General features: G+C 42.8%; 1 protein-coding gene across 5 annotated transcripts in view; it reads right to left on the minus strand.

The window, feature by feature from the left end:
- The window catches only part of LOC124159004 (serine/threonine-protein phosphatase 4 regulatory subunit 1-like), a 136398-nt gene that overhangs the window by 53774 nt on the left and 60741 nt on the right, over window positions 1–21883 (minus strand). The window contains exon 1 of one of the 5 annotated variants that reach the window (XM_046534477.1): window positions 17348–17872. The exons of the other annotated variants lie outside the window; for them this stretch is intronic. The gene's annotated coding sequence lies outside the window, so the exon portion shown is untranslated. Of the gene's footprint in view, window positions 1–17347; window positions 17873–21883 lie in introns of those variants that run through there. 5 annotated transcript variants of the gene reach the window in all.

Genomic DNA, 21883 nt, shown 5'->3' on the forward strand with positions numbered 1-21883 from the left:
TTCCCTCGCTTTGAAAGCTAATACGAATCTTCAAGAAATCCTTTCAGAATGCCTTCTTAACAACTAACATTACCGTAAGGCGAAGAACAAGTCCGAGCAAAATACAATAAAAGTAAGACCTATTTATTACTATTAATATTTATAACTAAAAGGGGAGGTCCTTCGAGTTATGAAATCGCGTCGACAAAATATAATTTGGACCTCCAAATACCAGATCAATGCTAAAAAAATTTATTGCCTTATCGAAATCACATACGTGGATACAGTTTTTAAAAGCACGCGTAAGAAGTACATGCCAAGAAATGAGGTCGATAAGGAAAGGATGGCGAATGTCCTCGCCTTCCAAACCGTAGGTTGCGGGTTCGAATCCCGCCTGGGTAGGTGGTCCCTATCCAGGACATGGATTTGTGTCGTGCGTAGTTAATCCTCCGTTGTGAAGGCCTATATGTGCTGTTTACGGGAAATTGGAAAAAATACGGGGAAATTAGAAAAAGATTAAAACAAAATAAATACATTAATACAGGCGATGCCACGGAAAACTGTTAATTGGATGATTATTATCACCCCATGGTGAGTTACCTACTATTACAAAATGTCAGTATCACACCACCATATATTAGCAACGTTAGGCCACGCGCAACAGATAACATCAATATGGTAAGACGGTCAATTTATGCAATTGAAAAAAAAGACAAATGGAAAAAATTACCTACCATGAATTTCTATTTTTCTGTTCGGCAGTCTCAACAGTTCTTAAAAATATAAGCGTTCTCATTTTTCCAACGCAGGAAGTAATTTGAATTGAAAAACGATTTGAAGAGATCCGAGTTTTAGATGTTTCTAACTCAAGGCACCTCCAGCAACTTGTAGGCACAGTCATTGATCATGCCCATGAATATGATGCCTCTATGACAGAAAATGAATCTCGACATTAATTAACAAGCCCCACAAGGCTGCGATTCCATTCTTGCTCCAGGAATTCAGGAGAACCAATAACTTGGATCAGGTTCAATGGCAGGTTCAGAAGTGGTTAACAATTTGGATAATGCAGATAAGCCGGCTGTTGAAATTTCACGAGTGTCTACTAAACAATGATTGCTTACTTCCCAACACTAACCACCTGTTAGGCCAAGTACATACCACAATAGAAGTGAGTGCGCATCAAGTGATTGAAGAAGACCTTATTAAGATCCTTATTTTTTGGGTTTACCCGAGTCACAAATTAAAATTCCTACAGTTCCGTCCCCGCTGCTGGAGACTTCATCAGGGCGATGACTGTAACCTGTAACCAGAAGACCTGTAACAAAAGCCCGGTGCAAAATATACCTACCGAGACCGATGCATGAAGCACGGAACTCAGTAAGCAGGTTAAACTTAGCGTAATTGGTAACTAAGATAGAAAAGGAAGGTAATATCCATTGATGTCAAAAAGGAAAACCAAAATCGAATATCCACTTCAATACGTTCGAGTCGTGTATTTCGTAAATAAACATAGCAACATAACAATTACATTCTAGCAAACATTTCGATTAATTTGGAAAGGACATGAGCTCAAATTATGCAAAATGTGAGAGCTCCCGTGCTCCTCAATAACGCTCGCACTACTATGGTATAAAAAATATGGCAATGCTTACTAGCAGCGATTCAAACATTAATGATCGGTAAGACATAAAATAGCCACCTAGACGGAAACGAAAACGCTCCCTCAACAATTAGCCAACCAAAATCTAGCTTTCTGCGCGTTCACGAGCCAGGAAACCGACGGAGGGTATAGAAAGACAGAAAATTTCTAATATCACGAAACTTCCATGCTAAGTACCTCTAGGTGGACTTACCCCGGGGCAATGACCACACGGTGTGGCGACCTCAATCCCGACGAGATAGCGAGTAGAAAAAGAACCCTATTACAATGCGTAGTCGTATCCGCATTATGATATGTACCTCTAGGCGATGAATAATTTCACAGCTAATCACAAGTCACCCTCGTAGGCAACTGATAACCATCTTTAGAGTGAATATAGCATCGTTTTTGGCTCTATTTTGTGTTTTATCAGAAGCCCACTGCATCGAGAATGATATCTTTTAAAAGTAAAATCCATCCCTATGGAAAACAAATCGATACAACCTGCCACGTGAGGAAACTATCGGACGCTACTCACTCCATATTTAGAGGGCCCATATGACGAATCGGAAAAACAAAAAAGAAGGAATCGGGAATAGTTATTCACTAACCCCGTTTTCGATTACTAAAGTAAGGTGACAGTGAATACAGACAGAAAATAGTGCAGTTGGCATAGTTTAAGGGCACCCAATATCAGGGTTTATTTTCAAAAAACGCAACCTTAAATCGACAAAATTCGATTAGTGTAATCTGAGAATGCTGTGGATGGTTGAAACGCATTTGGCTAAGAGTTATAAACACTCAAGACGGAGTTAACTTCGTGAAACTACTTTGAAAAATTAGTAGTGGGAGATGAATTTAGGTAATATGTAATTAAAAGACAGAAAAACAAGTATCTCCAGTATCTCGCTCAGGACATCCGCAGAGCCTTGAACTGACTAATGAAATGCATATTCCCAGAACCATTGAATTCCGCATTCACTCGATGAGTCAAGATAAATATTCAAAGCAATTACGCAAGGAGAATGCTCAAACATATTTTTATTTTCACGTGGTCACATTATGCAAAACAAATCGAATAACATTGAAATTTGTGCAAAAATAACACGCATAATGCGCAGACAATATTTGAGAATTTGAGTAACAGTTGATAAATCGCGCTTTTCCAGAATCCTTTCACATTTGCAAATCATTTCCGACATAGAAATGTTGTATTTTACTTTTCATTAAAGGACTTGAATTATCTCTAATGTTCGCAATTTGCGGGCAAACGATGTGCGAGTTACTATAGCCCTTTTAATTCCGGGAGAACCTTCATTTCAATGGCATAACAACTAGTAAGCACTCAAATCCCCGCACGTAGTAAATATCGTACGGTAATGCAAATGCTTTTAAGTGAAAGGGTACAAAGAATAATTACGCACGAAAAATGAACAATCTTATTAAAACAGACTTTCCAGGACCGTTGGTAACCCTAAAGAGTAATTACTGCTTCACTGTCAAACCTCTCTTGATTTAAAATAACGGCCATTCGCCCTATTACAGCAATAAACACAAGGACCTTAACCTTCGAGTGGTAAAAAGTGAAAAAAAGGCAAACACTACGTTCGGGTTCAAACCGAGAGTTTTCGCGTATCCAAAAGCATGACTTGAATCACGTTTTTAAACTGAGTAGATATTTTCATACACAAAATTGACAACGAAGGGCCAAGCAATGTAAACGACTCTAAAAACTATTTATGTATACTACTTTGGGAAACATTAATTTTCCTCAAGCTAATAAGTATGGGACGCCTACAAAAAAATTTGGGTGAAAGTGGGTACATCTCATTTCCACCCTAAACTAATAATCTAAGTGTCCTAAAGAAAGGCTGTTAACCGTATCTATATTAAGTGAAACAGCAGTTACTAGACCGCTAAGATAAGCATACAGAGCACAAAAGCTTTGGCTAATAGGAAATTGTTCCCAGCTACAACGCTCGCAATGCTACATTTTTTCGACCGTCTTAAACAAACCAATAATTCACATTGATCTTTCTTTGTTCCACGCAATAGCTAAACTCATGGTGGGGGCACCAAAAAATGGATACACTAAATTGTAACAGATTTGCTACAAGGAAAAGTAGATTACGAGATTGGGTTATGAAAGAAATTCTAATAACAACCCATCAAAAAAATACATTAATGTATTCTACGTTCAACAGTTCTCGGAATGCTTCTATTAACGCTTTAGAAACTTTCTATAAGCAATTAGCGCAGCTTCACAGCGCAGCAAGTCACAAGGCAATGCGCTTGACATCTTAATAACCTTCCAAAGTGACAAAAGGCTGGAATTCATAGGCGAGCAATAACTTGGACGTATCTTTCACTAAATACCACGATAAGAAATGATGATTAAAAACAATTTGACAGTCTGAAGCACAAAAAATAGGATGCCCACTGTGTGTCTATTAAAAAATTTCCAAATATTTTTCGGTTTTCCAAGGGAATTTCTTTGTTTTCCATAGTGCAATCCGGTACTAAACATGGGCATTTGCGGCTAAATATTGCGTTCGGGGTAGGATGTAAAGACAGCGTAATTAGTGATCAGTTCATGTTTATGCAGTAACATTTTGAGATAACAGAGACTTATCTATACATACAAGATACCCCATTTTAATCAGGTTCAATAAAACGGCATCATTCCGTGAAGCACCATCTCACATATTCACACAGAGGGAGAAACAACGCAGGAATTATCATTATCCTGACCTCTACAATTAATATCACGGTGGTCACAATGTAATACTTCCCCCAAGAGATTTTTACCATACATTTTTCCAACATAACAGTGAATTCAACGCCACAAAACACTTTAAGACAGACGTAGAAGGGAATTCAAGCACACAACAGTTTTTATCTCTAATTATCAAATACGAGCTCTCAGTATGCGGATTGGAGAAGAACATCAAGTAAGCAACTATCCTGACCGATTCAGATTTCCAGGGAAATAAAAAAATACTAAAAAAAGCTATTATACTATGCTTTGCTTTTAGTGAGTTGCGACAATTCCACGGGCTATGTTAATTTTCCCAGGACGCTGGAGGAGAAAAAAACAGATTTTTAAGATCGCGGACCCATTTCCCTGATTATTACAGGCTATCGAACACCCTGAAAAAAAATCTTCAGAGTGGGTAGGTTACCTCAAATTCTATAAAAATTCGAAGAAAATCAACTCCGCAAAAAGAACGGATTACGAAGAACAAAAAACAGAGAAGGGAACTCGGTGGTAAGTGGCGGACATAAAAGTCAGCCGTGACTAAGGGCATATGGGAAGCATTCCAGCGACTTACTTCACGAAATTAACGAACACGTGCATTTACCGAGTCACCCGAGACTAGATACCCCGAATAAAGACTAGATAACTAGACTAGAGACTAAATAACCCGAGAATAAATGCCCAAGGTACGTGAAAAATCGTTACGATAGCCTTGTTAGAGTTAGTGACCGGTTAGATAAATTCGAATGGCAATCTCTGTCAGACCATAGATTAAAAAATGGACTAAACCTTATAGATAAATTCAAGAGCAGCGTCTTCTCTGACGAAGTTAACAATATCTTACTAACGCCAACATACCACGTTAGATCAGATCATGTAAATACAATAGGAGATATAGACTGTGGAACCGACAGATTCAGAATGTCTTTTTTTCCACGATCAATCAGAGATTATAACGGCAGCGTTGGAACTCACAAATAGCTTATGTGACTTTGTAGTGTAGCCTACCAACTTATGTATACTTAAACGCATGTTTTCGAATTTTATTATTATTTCTAACAGCATGTGGTAGTATAATTTTTAAGTATGCGTAACGTTTTTTGGACCGTGTGGTGTGCATGTGGGAATCCAATTTCATGCTGCATGCTGGTGATTATCACCCCCTGCCAAATACCCTAGAGGTGGCTCGCAGGTTATTATGTAGATGAATGACTCATCAAGAGACCAATTAACTTGGAGAGAGAAAATTAACCAGTAAGGTGCGGAATAATATTTCAGATACAATGCTTGAAAAACATTAAGAGTAATAACTGATAAAATCTAACTCAAAACAAAGTTTCATAGGGTAGAAATACGAACACTCATTATTTAAACTCATGTGATACAAAATAAAATTTCCCGGTGGCACAATGAAGTTAAAACCGACTTGGTGATAACCCCTATTGCAACCCATGGATCAGTCGAAGTTAATATTTACATGAGAGGAACTACCAATCAAGCCAGGTAATACTTCTATTTTTTACAGCCACTACGGCTTATTGCAGACGGGAGACTTCATTCAATGTGTAGTTAGTGTACATTCAATGCCTTGTCAATGTGCCCAAAACTTCGATAGAAAAGAGGAAATAATTAATAAAAGAGGTTAGTACACTTCCGAGTTACAAATTAGAGGTAGGATCAGGAACAGCCTTGCTGTTTCAGAATAGAGACGGTAAGAAATGTTCTCATTTAGGAGACCACAATGATGCAAGGGATTTTTTTACAGGAATGCATATTTGGCGTTTCGCAACGTACATGAAAAAAAATCAAGGGGAAAAAGAAAAAGATCGTCAATTCGAAAGAAACACGAATCAGTCTACAAATTAAAGCGGTCTAGAGAACTACAAATGCAGTTTTCGCGGGGCATACCAGTATCCTATCTCCACATGAAATTCCCACTCCTTTCTATAAACATCAGGCTGGGTCCAATTAAGAATTCGATAAATATGCAACAAATTCTAACCTCTAAGAAGATTGTTAGGGACGAAGATCACGTAATGCAATTAAGAAGCTAATTATCAATCATGAAACTAGCAATTTTTGTTCAGAAATCCGTCGATTTTCTGAATAAAACCAACTTAACTATAGAAAACAGTCAATATTGATACCAGCAAACGGCTTATGCATCTAGAGATGTGTTAGAACGGACGGAGATAATGCTTTAAAACTAAGTCAAGCACCCGATTGTCTTTTACCAAGTACCCTTATGACTTAAGGGGATATTATAAAAAAGAATCGACATGGAACATCGAATAAGGAAATGAAAGAATTAACAATGAGCCATGCATAAAATAAATTCTAATGACTGCGAATATGCCAAATTGGAGCCCTCTACTCGATGACATGAATCATACCTCAGACCGGCCAGGGAAAAAACCGATTCATTAAAAAAAAAATTCCTCACGATTAATTACGACGCAAACGATCCTCTAACTGTATCCTAAGGAAACTCGTTTCTGCGACTTTAGCTTCCATGAATTCGCTAAGATCGTAAATTTTGTAATTACTATGACGAAAAACATTTTATCGTCGCATTCATTCTCCCCAAACGGTGTCGCTCACGAATTCGCTAAGGTCATTGGTTTACGAAAAACCACAGAGTTGAGTCAGAGGAACGAAAAAAGGATCTCACGTCATATAACAACGCCCTGATACGCCATAGAAGAACCACCTACACAACTTCTTGGACAACTTTAACGACGGTAAGCAAAGAAGATTCCCACGGCCATACCAGCACTACATGCATGTATATAATCCCAGACAGAACGCGATTGTTCAGGGACAAAAGTTAATACCCATTCAAGACAATTTTTAACGTCTTTCTGCACCCGTTCCATTACATAATTGTTAAATGATGTAACAATTACCTACTAAAACAATTTCTTGGTGACTAATGTAACGTAAACTGACTGGACCAATAAAAAGAGGAATATAACAGAATTTTCAAGAACACTAAAAAAAAAACAAGTGGGAGAGACGATTTCTTTAAGCTTAAAGAAATGCTACGCAAGTATAAACTACAGTCTACATATATAAACAAGAGCTAGAACTCCACGGGTAGCTTTTGGAAGCGGATGCGCCGCGTAATACGCAAGAAATTCTTGAGTCAAAAAATAGCCCTGCATACGGAAACCCACGCAGGACTCCCCAAGGGAACAGCGAAACGCAGGCCGCGATGCATGCAGCTTATTATTAGTTCTATGACTCATGAGGAGCTCTTAAATTTTAATGAACCGCCTTCGTCGCCGTCTCCTTGCGTCAACTCAGCCAGACATGCCGTGCTGCCCGTCCACCTCCAGTGCAAGTAACACTACTGCACCGAGCATATACAACAGCAACGTCGGCGAAAACTCTCGTACAGAATTACAAAGATTCAGGAACACACACATGGGCGTACCCAGTGGGGAGCAGCTGCCTCCCCCCCCCCTGTAGAAGCGAAGATGATATTAGTACAAGACATGGAACTAAAATAAAAATCATTATTTTTTCAAGCAAATAATTATAAAAACTAATAAATTGCTGTCATAATTTCCTTAAAATTTTGGTTTCAGTAACCTTTTCCGAGCAAAAAAAGTTACAAATTGAACGATCACAGCTAGTCCCCCCCACCCCCCAGTTTTGATTCTGGGTACCCCCCCCATGAACACATACTTAAACACATTTCGGAATGCATAGTGTTAAAAAGGAAAAAAAAAACAATGGCGGAGAAGAATTTCAAAAGCATGATCGATTTACGCCAAGCAAATATACCAACAGATAAAGTAAGCCCCAACGGAAATTATCACCTTTCCTCCTTGTATACTCTGAATTCATTTCCCATTCAGTATTATGATTTAACCACCAACGAGTATGACGCCACTTGATTTAGTTTCATATTTAAAACAAACCAGAAAACGACATTTAACAAAGGAGAGCTGAGAAATTTATGAACACCCACATCCTAAATAGGGTTTGGCATCCGGGGAACAATGCGACCTTAGGCTTGGTATGCGGGAACCTCACCACTTCGGCACCGAAGGCGGTACTAGGTAAATATCATGACGACGGACGGATATTTACAAAAAATACATCAAATGCCAAAGCGTAACGATGATTAAAAACTGAGGAACACCAACCGAAAGGACTCCAATCACCATCACATTTTCCCAGGCCTTAAAATTTCCTCGTCATCAGTAAAGTAAGACCATTGTAAGAGAGAAAATCCTAACGCGCAACATAGGTTGAAAGATATCAAGGAAACTCGAAGAAAGGTATTTTACGGGAAAGCCTTCAAATAATACCAATGGGTTACGCCATGAGGGAGAAAAAATTGCCTTACCCAGGAAACAGTAGTAAGCAAAAGGTAGGCCAAGTTACAAAGAGCATCCATATGATGGTAAAGTGAGTATTTCAGTCATAAATCGCATGGTGGAAAGAGGGAGAACCATCCAAAACCAAATTCGCAATTTTGACCATTCCAAGCAGATATACAGGGAGATAAAAATATTCCGGTACAGCAAAAGAGTGCACAATCTCTACACGTGTTCACCGTAAAACAGTACCCCCAAATACTGTTGCTCTCGATTGAGTTCCGAGGGTAAAATATTTCAATGTCTGATAAGACAGAAGAACTTACAACCTCCAGAGAGGTTGGGTCAGAGATAATTAAATGAATACGAAACTTGTGCCGAGTTTGGTTAATTTGTCCCATAATGAGGCATTATATGATAGTAAGGAGTACTAGGAAAACCTTCGAAGAAGATTAGACCATTACTCACAACTTAAATGATAAGAATAAAATAGTCCTGAATTGCCAATGGCACACACATTACCCGAGAAATTTCAATGGCTGAGTGTGTAAGGTATTTTAACTGATTAAGGAACAAAAAATACTTCAACGTGATATATATTACCGTCCGGGTTGAGAATAGAATCAAATGCAACGTAAACACAAAATGGCATACTTATTTATGTATGCTCCAGCATAGGTAAACTTCACTGACAATACCTATCAATAAAGGTGCACACTACACATTAAACCGAAATGTGGGTATCAAACAGAAAAATTATAGCGTAAACATAGAAACGTAAATTTACCTAGTCACTCAGATTTTCAACCCGTTGGTTGCCTTGTATAGGTGAAGGTAGAACTCACCCCGGAATTAACCACAGGAGTGTGAACTCAGGCAGGGAGGAGGGGGGCTAAATCATTTTCTTTGGTCCACCTCGCACTTCGAGGATTTTTAAGTGGGGAACAAAAATGTTTCACCCAGGGTTTAAAGGCGAGACACGTCGTTCAACACCCAAGCTCTCCACCCTCTAGGCTAACACGATTCCCCATCCCTTTACTAGAATTCGATAATGAGGAATTGGAAAAAAAATGCATGAGTGGACATGGTAACGACGAGGAGCAAACATCATTCGCGCTATAACTGAGATATTACGATCAATATAATACCAAAACATCGCTGCTAGATCGCAATATAAGGGCACCGGCAGAGTTACATTCCTATAACAAGTAAATTTTTCGGCAGTTATACCTCTACGGTAAAACGATACGATCCAGACATTAGTCAAGCGTCAAAGACAAGTGGAAACTTCCCCACTTTAGGCTGATGATATCCATTGAGAAAATATGAAATACCGATATTATGACAAAAATACGAAGTGAATAAACTCACAATGAGAGCAGAAGGAGGCGCATTTTCTGAGGGGAATATCAAGGCAATGTCTTTGTTAAATAGGGACAGCTTTCAACTCTTACTGTTAGTTCGCGATTCCAGCGAACTTAAAAATAATAAATTCGCGAATATGGCCATTTTCTTAAACACGCATGTACGTGTGAAAAAAGTATTGATTAAAGCTTGCAATAGAGAAGAAAATTTAAGGGTAGCTGGAAGAGAGGAGACAGCCACCAAGATGACATCTCACTAACGGATAGGTCAGATAAAAACGACGAATTTTTTAGCCAAACCTATAAAAAATCTGCGATTTAAAGAGATATTTACAACCTGGCCTGGGATAAAGCACGCAGGTATTAGCGAGAAAACATTGCCTGTAATTCAGCAGAATATCGGAAACGAACATAAAGACAAATAACTGAAGAAAAATACTAAAGCGAATTGGGCAACTCAAACAGTGCTATGGAAGTACTAGATCAACGGGCAATCACAAGGAAAAATAAATAAGCAAATATTATGACCAAAATTGAAGCATAACACATAGAAAGGCATTGAGAGGGAAAATTTGCACACTCAGTATGAAATAATCAATTCATAAGGGTTTTAAAACGATGACTTACAGCCATTGGCACAAAAATGTCTCGGAAGAGCTTCGCGAGTATCATTGTTCAAATGAGACATTGCAATTTTCCCCATGGATTTGCAATGCCTTGTTAGATAAATATTAAAGATGACAAAAAAATCGACCCGCAAACAACAAAGAACTATTATATAGTTCAAATCCTCAGTGGAAAGAATTTTGCTCTTTGGCTCTGAACAAGAGTGACCGCTTCTTTTCCAAGGTTCAGTAGCACTGAAATCGTGAGACTGTCATAAAAACCAGAATGCATCCTCACAGGGAGGTTAATTTGGCTTGCGCATCCACGCACCTAGTCTTGGAAAATAATAACTGCATTTGCATGAAATTAAATTTGAAGGGCCAAAATAATGTAACATGTATTTTCAGGCATGTCATTTTTCATGTCTCCGAGCCTCGGGGGTGACCCCGGTTGCTTGGAGGGGGTTCACACATCAGGCTCCTCCACCCCCCGCACCAAAGCATATTCCTAGTTACGCCACTGTAAGGAACGACTACTTTGACTAAAGAATCTCTATGAAAAATCCACGGCAAGAATAACGTAAGCGCACAATCATGGCCAACGGCAGGTCTCAAGAGTCGCAAGTGGCTAGCTAACTCGATTCCCACAATCAACTGCATTGGAGGGGCGCCGATCGCTCAGTTAGGCGCGACTGAATAGAATAAATTTCCTGGTAAGCTGGAAAAAAAACACCGGACGGGATACGAAGGGGAAGAGAACGAGGCGAAAGGGGGCGGGGGCGAAAGAGACTACTGTTACAAAGGCACCGAAACAATGTCGCACCCCTGAAGTAAGAGGCGACGACCCACAGTCCGGCCGGCCGTCGACCACCCGCGGAAGGCCTCGTAGGACGAGCGGGGTTCATCGGCCGACCCTTCCGCTACTCGCGAGAACCCTGAACCCAACCCCCGCAGCCGCCGCAGACCCCTCACCCCTTCGCTGCACCGCGAAACGCCGAAGGGTCGAGGATAAAGAGCATCCACACACAATACATCGACGTAACCTGATAATGGACACCATAAGGACTGTTCTCACCCACAAACTATTAAGACGCGCCTCTCGCACTCAACAGGCCTTCTTTCCTCGAACAATGCACGTTTAAAAATTTTCCCATCTTGAAATCTTCTAGGGATATAGATAAGAAAAAAATTTACCACAATCTCGAATATAAGAAATTTACGCATTTTTTACAGGTAGGTGTTACACTAGTAAAAAAGGTAAATGTTTACTATGCCCTCCACATGTCAGAGTGACAACGGATGTTAATTATTATGTTATAATAATAGAACTGGAACTGGAAAATGGGAAAAAATACGACCGTTGGAGCGGGAATGAGGCGTACTCTTAAACCCGCAAGACAATTCAACGAAACCACTAACTATCTGACCAACAACGTTAGGGTCCACGGATGTGGTGTTTGTATGCCTGTAGCCCAAAGAAAGGTCATCCTTAACAGTCGGTGCTACAAGATCATCTAACCGCCTACCACCTCCACTCGACCATGTCGCCTTTTCAGTTTCTTCAAGGTAGGCTCCATGGAATGGTAATCGCACTACCAAACAGACCTCACTCGGTGACTGTCCACTGAAAATATTTTTTTTACTTTCTCGCAACGAGTAATAGGGTTGATTCATCAGGACATTTGTATTTCTGACCCGTGATGTCGGAAGTGTGAAGCTGCTTTTACGCAGCGGTCAGAGCGGAGGGCAAAATGAGGAGCCAACGGAAGGGGTTGCGACGAGGAGCAGCAGGGAAAGAGGAGAAGAGATCGACTCTGGGCATCAGCGGGGTGGAGGAACGGGAGGACTACGGGGAAGATTGCGGTGCTGGAGGGCCTGGAAGGCAGCCGACGGGAGAGGCAGAGAGGGCGGCTGAGGTACGGAAAAGAGAGGGGTTACGAGGAGGGATGGCACGCTAGGAATGCGGACCCCGGCCGTGTGGCCAATGACCAAGGTGTGCCCGAGGAGGGAAGAAGGCCGAAGAGGGATAGACGGCGGCGAGGAAGACATAGGAAAGAAGAAGACTTGGAAAATCGACCGGGCTGGGAAAAAGCAGGTAGGTAAAAGGACCAGAGGCTTAAGGGCCACCATTCTCCTACCTCCATCCACGGAAGATGCCCCCTCACCTAGGGGGTAGAGGAGGTGAGAGGCAATGCGGGGCAAAATTATTTACGCACCTTCGAATAACCCGCTACTCGGCCATGACCAGTGCTTGCATCAAGGAAGAGACAATGAAAAGTTACGGAAATACCCTTCCGCCTTTTGCACCCCACTTAAGCGGCAAATCACATGCATTACCAAAGTCACATTACTAATCAACCACCAAATATTATGATACCACGAAACGGTGGTAGTTTCGAAGGATAAAAATCAAAATATTCGATCTCATGAATCCATTCTACAGCCGGCACAGCGCCGACATAGCACTAGCTATTCGAGAGAAAGAGGTGACAGTGAATTGGGTGATTTGCCATACACAAAATCCGCAACAACAGCTATTAAAAATGCATGAACGCTCAAGGCAAAACAAAACAAGGAATATAGAAGCAAACTTGATAGAAAACTTGAAGCACCTAAAAGCAACCTGTGAATTCCCGCCACTATCAAAAATACCTTGATTGTAAGGTAGATTACATTTCAATTACAGCCATGCTGAATTATTCACCAAGACACTGAATCTCTCCATAAAAATTCCATTACATAACAAGGACAACATTGTCAAGAAACAATTTCACGCATGAGGTCATAACCATGCGGCACAAAGAGCTACTATTTATCTAAATTAGCTATTTGTTAGACGGTTTCGTTACAGCAATTATTGAAGGGCGCTAAGAATAAACGCTAGGGTTCACAAGTTCAGATATCACAACCACCAGACGTACCGGCACATCTAAAGGCTTCTTAATTACGATTAAGGGAAGCTATAATTAATCTCTAAACTTTTGACCAACCGTCAGGAGGAAGAGTACGATGGCGTAAACGAGTTCCTCGGAAATTTCATTGCAATCAAACAAGATGCCCGCAATGATACGAGATTTAAGGCAACCCATGACGAGCACCTGTGGGAGAGAAGAACCCGCAGCGACAATCGCATCCACGGCGAACAACACCATGCCTATATATGCTGCCAACTAAATGGCAATCAAAAAAACGGCACACGTACTCATGCGCCCTTTAAGGTATCGCGCACTCCCCGTCCACATAACCACCTTGCCTACGAAGACTTATTTTGGCCACGCTCAACAACTTCCCAGCCGTTTAGGGGACTTGTGGATGGTAGGTTTCCGTATCGGACGGACACAAGCTTTCGCAGGATTCCAGGAGAGACAAATTAATTCGCGCGAAACAAATCCAGTCTACAACAGAGGGCACACATGGATTCTATTCCCCATCCAACGCGCATAACAATTAGAGAGGCCGGCTATGGAAGAATAGCATAACCCAAATATGTAAAAAACGCAAAATCGTGGAAAAATCTAACTGAAATCCATCAAACAATCAAATGACAGCTCAGCAATGAAAAATTGTGAGCGAACAATTCTCCTTGACAGGGAGAGAGAGAACAAAGTTACTTAGGCTGACCTTCACATTAAAAATGTAAAAAAAACGCGCTCCCGCAGCAAAAATAATGCCATAAAGTAAATAAAGGAATGTGTGTACAGTTTACTGCTGATGATACTATAAAATATTCATTTCCACATACACAGAAAACAGCAGCAATATCCTTAACACAAAATATCCCAACAATTAACAACTGTAAAAGACCGAAAACAAAAAATTGCACATATATATCTTTGTTAAAATGACCATTTTCCACTGGTAACCTATTTCTTGATTTAAGCATTCTAGACTTTCAGACTCACCGACGAAAATTGCTTATAAATGGAAAAAAATTAACGGAGGCACCTATTCACAAAGACAAGGTAATAATATTTTTGACTTGCAATTTTAACGTGTGATGGACAGAATTATCAAAATAAGCCCACACAAATGAAACCTAATTGCCTTCTCTAAAAGAAAGCTCATATTGCAATAATGATCGAATACCAATGAAATACACGGTATTTTAAATATAGGAAAAGAATACATTATTTCCGACCGTAAGAATAACTTGAAAGTAACGGAATTAAAAATCACCACATTGAATAAATTACCCAAGTTTGAATGCATACGCGATAAGCATAACCATAACAGAATTGAAAACAATGACAAAACGAATTCCACATTAATTAGAAAATGCCAATAAAATCACAAATATACTAATAACATAAACAAAACCATAAATCGAGAAGAATTAAACGTAATAAATGATCATCAAATGGTCTTTCGTTTCACATGATGCCGAGATAAAAACAGTGGGGGGATACAAAATTTCTACGAAAGCCACAGGGCACACTGGTCTTCATCTTCACAATGAGGGCTTTGAGAACCGCCACCCTCGTATCATGTTTGTTGGGATTTAACGATAGTAGTAGCTGACAAGAATTGCGGGGTTACCAGATAATATACTACACCATCAATGACAGCAGGAACTGGACAACCTAACCCAGCGATTGGAGTGATAACATTCATCCGTTCTCTACCCCATTTCCTTACCAATTTTCCTTTATCCTGAACAGTATTTCAGCATTGCTATTAAACATTTAACACCAGACTCACTAAAAAATTTGTAGCATAAGTAGCAAGCAAATTTATAATCTTTGGCGATCACAGACTGCCGACTAAGTATATTATATTAAAATATTTAACACAAACCTGAACAAATATTTGTTATGGAACAGAGTGTAACTTAAAAGAAAGGGAGAATCAGGGAGGAAAAGAGCAACCAAAGAATGTTTGAGAATGCCCCACTGGGAGAAAAATCATTATGAGACGTGCGTGTTATATTACTGGTGAAAGGAATAGAACAAAAGGGGGGAAAGAAGAGAAGTCAAAGTGAATATGCATGTACACGACGCTATTCCGCTTCGCACATGCCACGCGCGGTCGTGAAAATGTCATTGCTGGTACTACGAAGGGAGGAAGTAAATAATGAATGGGCTCTTAGCGTCTTATCGCCTTTCCCCTCTTGCACAACACAAGACCAATCTCCCGCCCTCCCGCGGCAACGCCGCTAACACCCTCGCCTCAACTCCAAAATCCTCACTTCAGGCAGGCCCTAAGCGTAAAATGCACGCGGCCCTCTCTTAGTCGGACCAAGAACCTCCTTTTACACGGACTGGTTCGTGTCTCTCAACACAGCGCGCGGCGGCCCCTAAGGAAGCTAGCGGCGGGCATCAACCATACCTCGGCTTCGGGGAACACAACACCATCTTCCCACGGTCATCCTGATCACGTGACTCAACAAGCGCTCTCCGCTCCCCCCCCCCCCCCACTCCCGCCTCGCGTTCGCCTCATCCACGCCCGTACCCCCTTCCCATCCCATACGTCCCTGCCCACAATTCCATACTCCCCTTCCCTGCCCCGCCCTTATCCACCCACGCACCAACGTGAAAACCCCCTTCGACAACCTCTTTCCCATACCACCATCGCGCTACTGGCCCCCTTCCTGAAGCATTGTAACGCACCCATTGCCCCCTGCCCTTCTGTGATGTACGTAAACTCGACCAAAGCACTCCATCGTTTTTTTACGCCACCCCTCCCCTTTTAGGTAGAGAGAGAGGCGCCGATGAGATTTAAACCCTTATCAAATATTAGCTGATCTAATTGGGGAAAACGAAATTGTCCACTTCCCTCGTTGGTTCATTTCCGACACGATCCTCGGAGGTAACGAGAGCCGATAATACTGCCAGCCCTGTTAGCACTAAACATTCCACGGTTGATAAGCAAAGTAATACGACGACAAGACAACATGTTTCGACACAGATTTGCTTCAAAATGTCATACATATACAAAGATGTCGCAGGACCATAGGACATGCAACTGACTAATGTTCTGCGGGCAAATTTGAAAAAAATGGCGGGAATGGAATGAGGCATTTCTATTGGGAGGCAAGAGGCGAACGTGGTTAGAACGCCCTCGTTGCCTAGCCTCAGCCCGACTTTCCTGTTCCCCACACCCGAACCACGGGCGGAAGGATTTTTGGAGGCACAGGCCAATGACTCCGCCATTTTATTCACCGTAAATACCACGAGGGCCCTCGCCGCTCACTCACATGAGAATAACCAAGACGATTATAAACTTCTGTTATGCCGCGGAAATCTAAATATGAGCACCAGAACCCCTTATGACTTTCTTTAACATAGAAGCAGTAATGAGACTGTGGTAACACTACACTCACATTACATAGCACAAGACATAATTCTCACGATGAGAAGAACTATCTCCGCACCCACTACGTAATAATGAAACCCATAGAAACACACAAGCTCAATTATGATAACTAAGAACACATGGTGGGCGAACAAAACACTAACGAAACTGCGAATAACCAACCGACAAGAAATTATCAGGAATTTTCATTTGAAACTAACGACCGGCGTTTCGCGGCTAAGGACTTCATCGGCAGCCCACACATTTCCGGTCTCCAATTATTCGTGGAAGATTGGACCCAGAACCGATTCCACGGAAAGGAATGAGGGTTGACTAGAGAGAATGATAGTGGGATCTTCAACTTCCACCAAGATGCATACCTTTCCTTCTAGACATGCAGCATAAATACGCCGACGCCCCTTCCTTTCACTGCTAAAGGAGTCGGCGCCACGACCAAAGGGCGGTGCCGCGCCATCCCACACTTCTGGTCGACCGCTTGGCATCCTGGGGGCCCGGCTTGCTCCGGCTCGCCTTCCTCCGAGCACGAGTTTGAACCGATCGAGAAATAAAAACCTCTCGCGGACACAATCCACCACGCCATCCACCGGTCTTATCCGCTCCCGTACACCACTAGTTGTCTTCCCTGTGCACGTGACACAACCGCAACGCGGCAGAGCACGCATAGAGAGCGACACCACTCTACCCCCGAACGTAGAGACCCATCCACGCACCATATTTCCTCCTCCATTACTCGCCGACCATTCCTTCCTCGTGGCCTTCCAAGCGCGGGCTTTCCTCCCACCTACCCACGACGCCACCGCCGCCATGTCGTCACATCCGGTTCTTCTATGGTAGCAGAGGAGGTGGCAGTAGGGGCCCCTGGTTCTTTCTCCCTCCCAAGTCCCCACTCCAAGCTCCCTGGGAACTTTCCTTCCCCCCTCTGCGCCCCTTACCCACTCCCGCACGAACCTCATCTCCTCCCCTCCCCCTCCACTGTCCATTCGTGGCGCTCTGCTCGGCACGGCTCGGTTCCGTGAGGGGTGGGGCCCGGGCCCAGCCCCATCCATGCCCATGGCCGCCACAGCGACGACGCCACCACTCTCGCTGTGTGCGCGTTCTCTTCTGGCGAGGCGGCCGGCGCCGTTTCCGAGAATAAGGGCCCCCTCGCGAGCTGGGCACGAGTAGAGACGAATATCTAAGGAGACCACGCAGCAGGAGGGGCAGAGAGCGGGATGGGGAGGAAAACCGAATCGATCAATGCTGTTGATAGAAAAAACTACGTGTGCCCGGCGTGTGAAAGAGCCAAGGGACCACGATGATGCAAATCTATCACACCACAAGACCCCTTGAATACAACATATTCCGAAGAAGAGAAAAAAAGTCGCCGCTCACACGCCGCACGGGGATGGGACGGCTGCGTGGGGAGCGAGGAATACGCCTCCACGGCGTGGTTGCGCGTACGCTAGGCTCCGGGGGGGCACGGGCGAACTGAAGCCGCGACGCGCAGAAGTGAGTCGCGACGTACGAGGAGAGAGAATCGACGCACGTTCACGCCAAAAGTACCATATCACGAGCAAACATCGTTGCGGAGAGAGAAGCGCTTCCCTCGTATTTACGCACGCGCGCTCGAGGAGAAAAAAAATGAAACAATCCTTCCACTCATCTCCTCTCCTTCAATCTTTACGTCCTCTTGCGGTACACATCCACACAACACGCATGCACTCCTGCGCAACGACGGTACACGACGTTTTTACACACGCGTATACAACATTACACATCCGAATTGGAATGAGTCTTCGATGTTCACTCACTCGCTCCACGCTCACTACTAAAGCACCCCCCCTCTGGGCTCTGGAGTCGAAACAGGGGAAGCGGAGAGGATGAGGAGAAGGGGTGAGAGATACGAACTGTACAGGAGGGGTTGGAGAGAAATGGGGTGGGAGAGGAGAGAGCAAGGGAGGGACGAACTAAGGTCATAGGAGAGGGGTGAAAGAGGGAAGGGGACGAAGAGGGAGGGGGTTAAGAACGAGAGTGAGAGTGAAGTGCGGCTCTGCTCCGCGCTGCGCCGCCACGGCGGTCGCTGCCGCCGCCGGTGTTGGTCGAGGCGCTCCCGCGATCGATGGGTCGATGGCGCGGAGCCGAGAGAGGGCGAAAAGGAGGGAAATAGCGTCCCCATGAAGAGAGCGACAGCAGCATGCGCGAGGCACGCCAGCGCAGAAGGGGAAGAGGGAGTGAAGGGGGTAGGGGTTTGCTGGAAAGGGTCGGGCGGGGGCGGAGGAGCGTCGAATCTAGGGGGGGAGGAGGGAGGGCTGAGGTGTTGTGTGGGCGGAGGGGAGGTGCCTGTGTGAGAAAGAGGGAGAAACTACGGGCACGGTACTCTCTCCCTGCCGTGCCCTTGCACCCCCTGCTCATCACTTAGCTCGCCCTTTCGTTAAGTAACGCCCACAGCCCGATGCGTGCGGGCACGAGTGAATGAGAACGCTAACGAACGAAATTCTTGCCCGCCTGACGGGTTGAGCACGCGGTGGACGCACGCCGCGATACGACGTACTTGAGGGAAAGTCTTGGAAGAATGCAAACCTCATTCAGTGGCTACCACTTACTAGCAAAGGGAAGGGCTCGATAACCCATGGACATGTTAATTAGTCATTTGCCATGAGTTGACAACCTTTCCGCGCTTCACGGCCTCACGCTCAGATTTCCATGGCTACGTGGGACGATAACGCTAGTATTTCCTTGAGATATTACAAAAGTGACAGCCAAATCTGCCACATGATGCTCTGATGAAGAAATTCGTTGAAGGTCGAGTGGACGGGATCAGCGGCGAATGAGGACCTCGAGAGTAGTGTAGAGTGAATAATTAAGGATGTAAAAGAGAGTACTTAATAAATATGAAAAAATAGCTGAAAGGGAACTGCGTCAGACCAATTTTCGGACTGTATACTTATGATGGTGATATTTCTTGAACTAAGTAAATAACACTCTCATTATCTAGGGAGTTATAAATTGCTAATACCAACACTTGGGCAACCGCTTGGAAAAAAAAAGCCGCACACAGGTCGCGAGTAGCCGGCCATTGAAACAGCCAGAATTACCTAAAGAAAAAATTCACGGAAGTGAATTGATTACAGTACATCCAATGCAGAAACACCATCGACACCTGTCGAAAGCACGCATTTTGGAGCGATACGGACCCGTACGCGAGAGGACACCCGAAAATCTATCGCATGAGGCAAACCACAGTGTGAATTAAAAGCGCCACCTAGGAAGGGTAACCAAGCTTCCAAAAAATCCCGAGCACGCCCTATAATTTAAATGGTAGTCAGGAATCCAGGAGAAATATCTGCGAAAAATCTACACTTTTTAGAAATATTTAATAGCAACAACGGAATCGGAAAATTTTATTTTAACTTTAAAATTTTTCGATTTTAACGTTCTACAGCGGAGATGATATTTTGCATAAGATCGGTTAAATAGCAAGGAATTGATACGTACTCATTTAGGAATGATTTTGACAATGACGATGAGTTTTTTGTACGGCTATAATCGATTAAAATGCACGCAAATAGAACTTCGGCCAACACACTAATATTTCATTTAGTCCTACATTTTGTGTACAGCATCTCTCAACCCCACACACAGGAGTGGATCAAGCAACCCTTGGGCAGCGATTCGAGAACACGCCGATACGTCGCGGGAACGGGATACACCACTCAGCCCTATGATAGACGTGTGAAATTTGGAGAACAGAGGTGAAAATTTCACATAGGAGCTGATTAGCTGGTGCGAGGTCAAATTAGGTTCATAATTGAACGACAGGAACGGCGTCCACTGGCTTCGATCCAGTATACGGGCAACAGATCACGGAAATTACCAAGGGTTCTCCTTGCTGGGGACAACATCCATGCCATACAAAGTTAAGAACGGCGAGTATTATATAAAACTAATCCGTTAATTAGAAAATGAAACAATGGCAAACTATCCCGAAATTCTGATCTTTACCACCGTAGTGATCCTGATAGTATCCGCCACAGCAGCTAAACAAGAATTTACGAATGATAATGGATTCCCTTGAAAATATACTCCTTTGACGAAGTTTAAAGCCATTTGTCGATGACGGTGAGTTCAACTGCGTTAGACTTTCTTCTAAAGATTCCCACAAAACTTCAAATTATCTTTCGCAACTATATATTTTATTCATGAAATCATTTTCAAAAGAGAGCTAGAATCGTTTTGTTCCTTTATCAAATCTAGTTTCAAAAGGTCAAATGCCGCATGCACAAAATTTAAAATCGCGTAATGTGTATTATACACATTAATTTTAAAATTGGCAAATATATAATACCTTCTCTCAAAACAAATACCGGGATCACCGACCTCTACTAGCCATGTGGACTGGGGACGTTAACGCACTTAGAACTTGTTTAGACGGGCCGATGGAAACTTCTCGGAAAGAATCCTTATAACAGCGTCCGATCGTCAAGGTAAAACAATCGGATTACGCAACTCGTTTTCCAGGATAATGAATTCTGTGCAAAAGATTCGCGGAACCGTGGGCTTTGATGGACGTATGTATGAAAGAGTTGGCGAAGTCATAGCGACAGAAAATATAACATGCAAGAGAATTCGTATCTACACTCAGCCTACAAAATCCTTCAACTTTTACGAATCAGGCCCAAGTGTCACGCGATAACGCCTTTAGATAAAAGATCATAAAAAGCACCAAACAACTTCCTCTGTAGCAAGATTAAGCATTGTTTCCGCCACTTTATATCTTGTTACATCAACAAGATTTGTCGCAGCTACATAAACCAGATCTCGTTAATAGTTTCTTATAGGAAACATGAGAAACACCTGCATTTTCAATATCCATAGAAAATGGCTGCCACCATGGTTTCTTTAACTATTTATCATTA

Source organism: Ischnura elegans, chromosome 5 (assembly GCF_921293095.1).
Source record: "Ischnura elegans chromosome 5, ioIscEleg1.1, whole genome shotgun sequence".
Taxonomy (NCBI): Eukaryota; Metazoa; Arthropoda; class Insecta; order Odonata; family Coenagrionidae; genus Ischnura; species Ischnura elegans.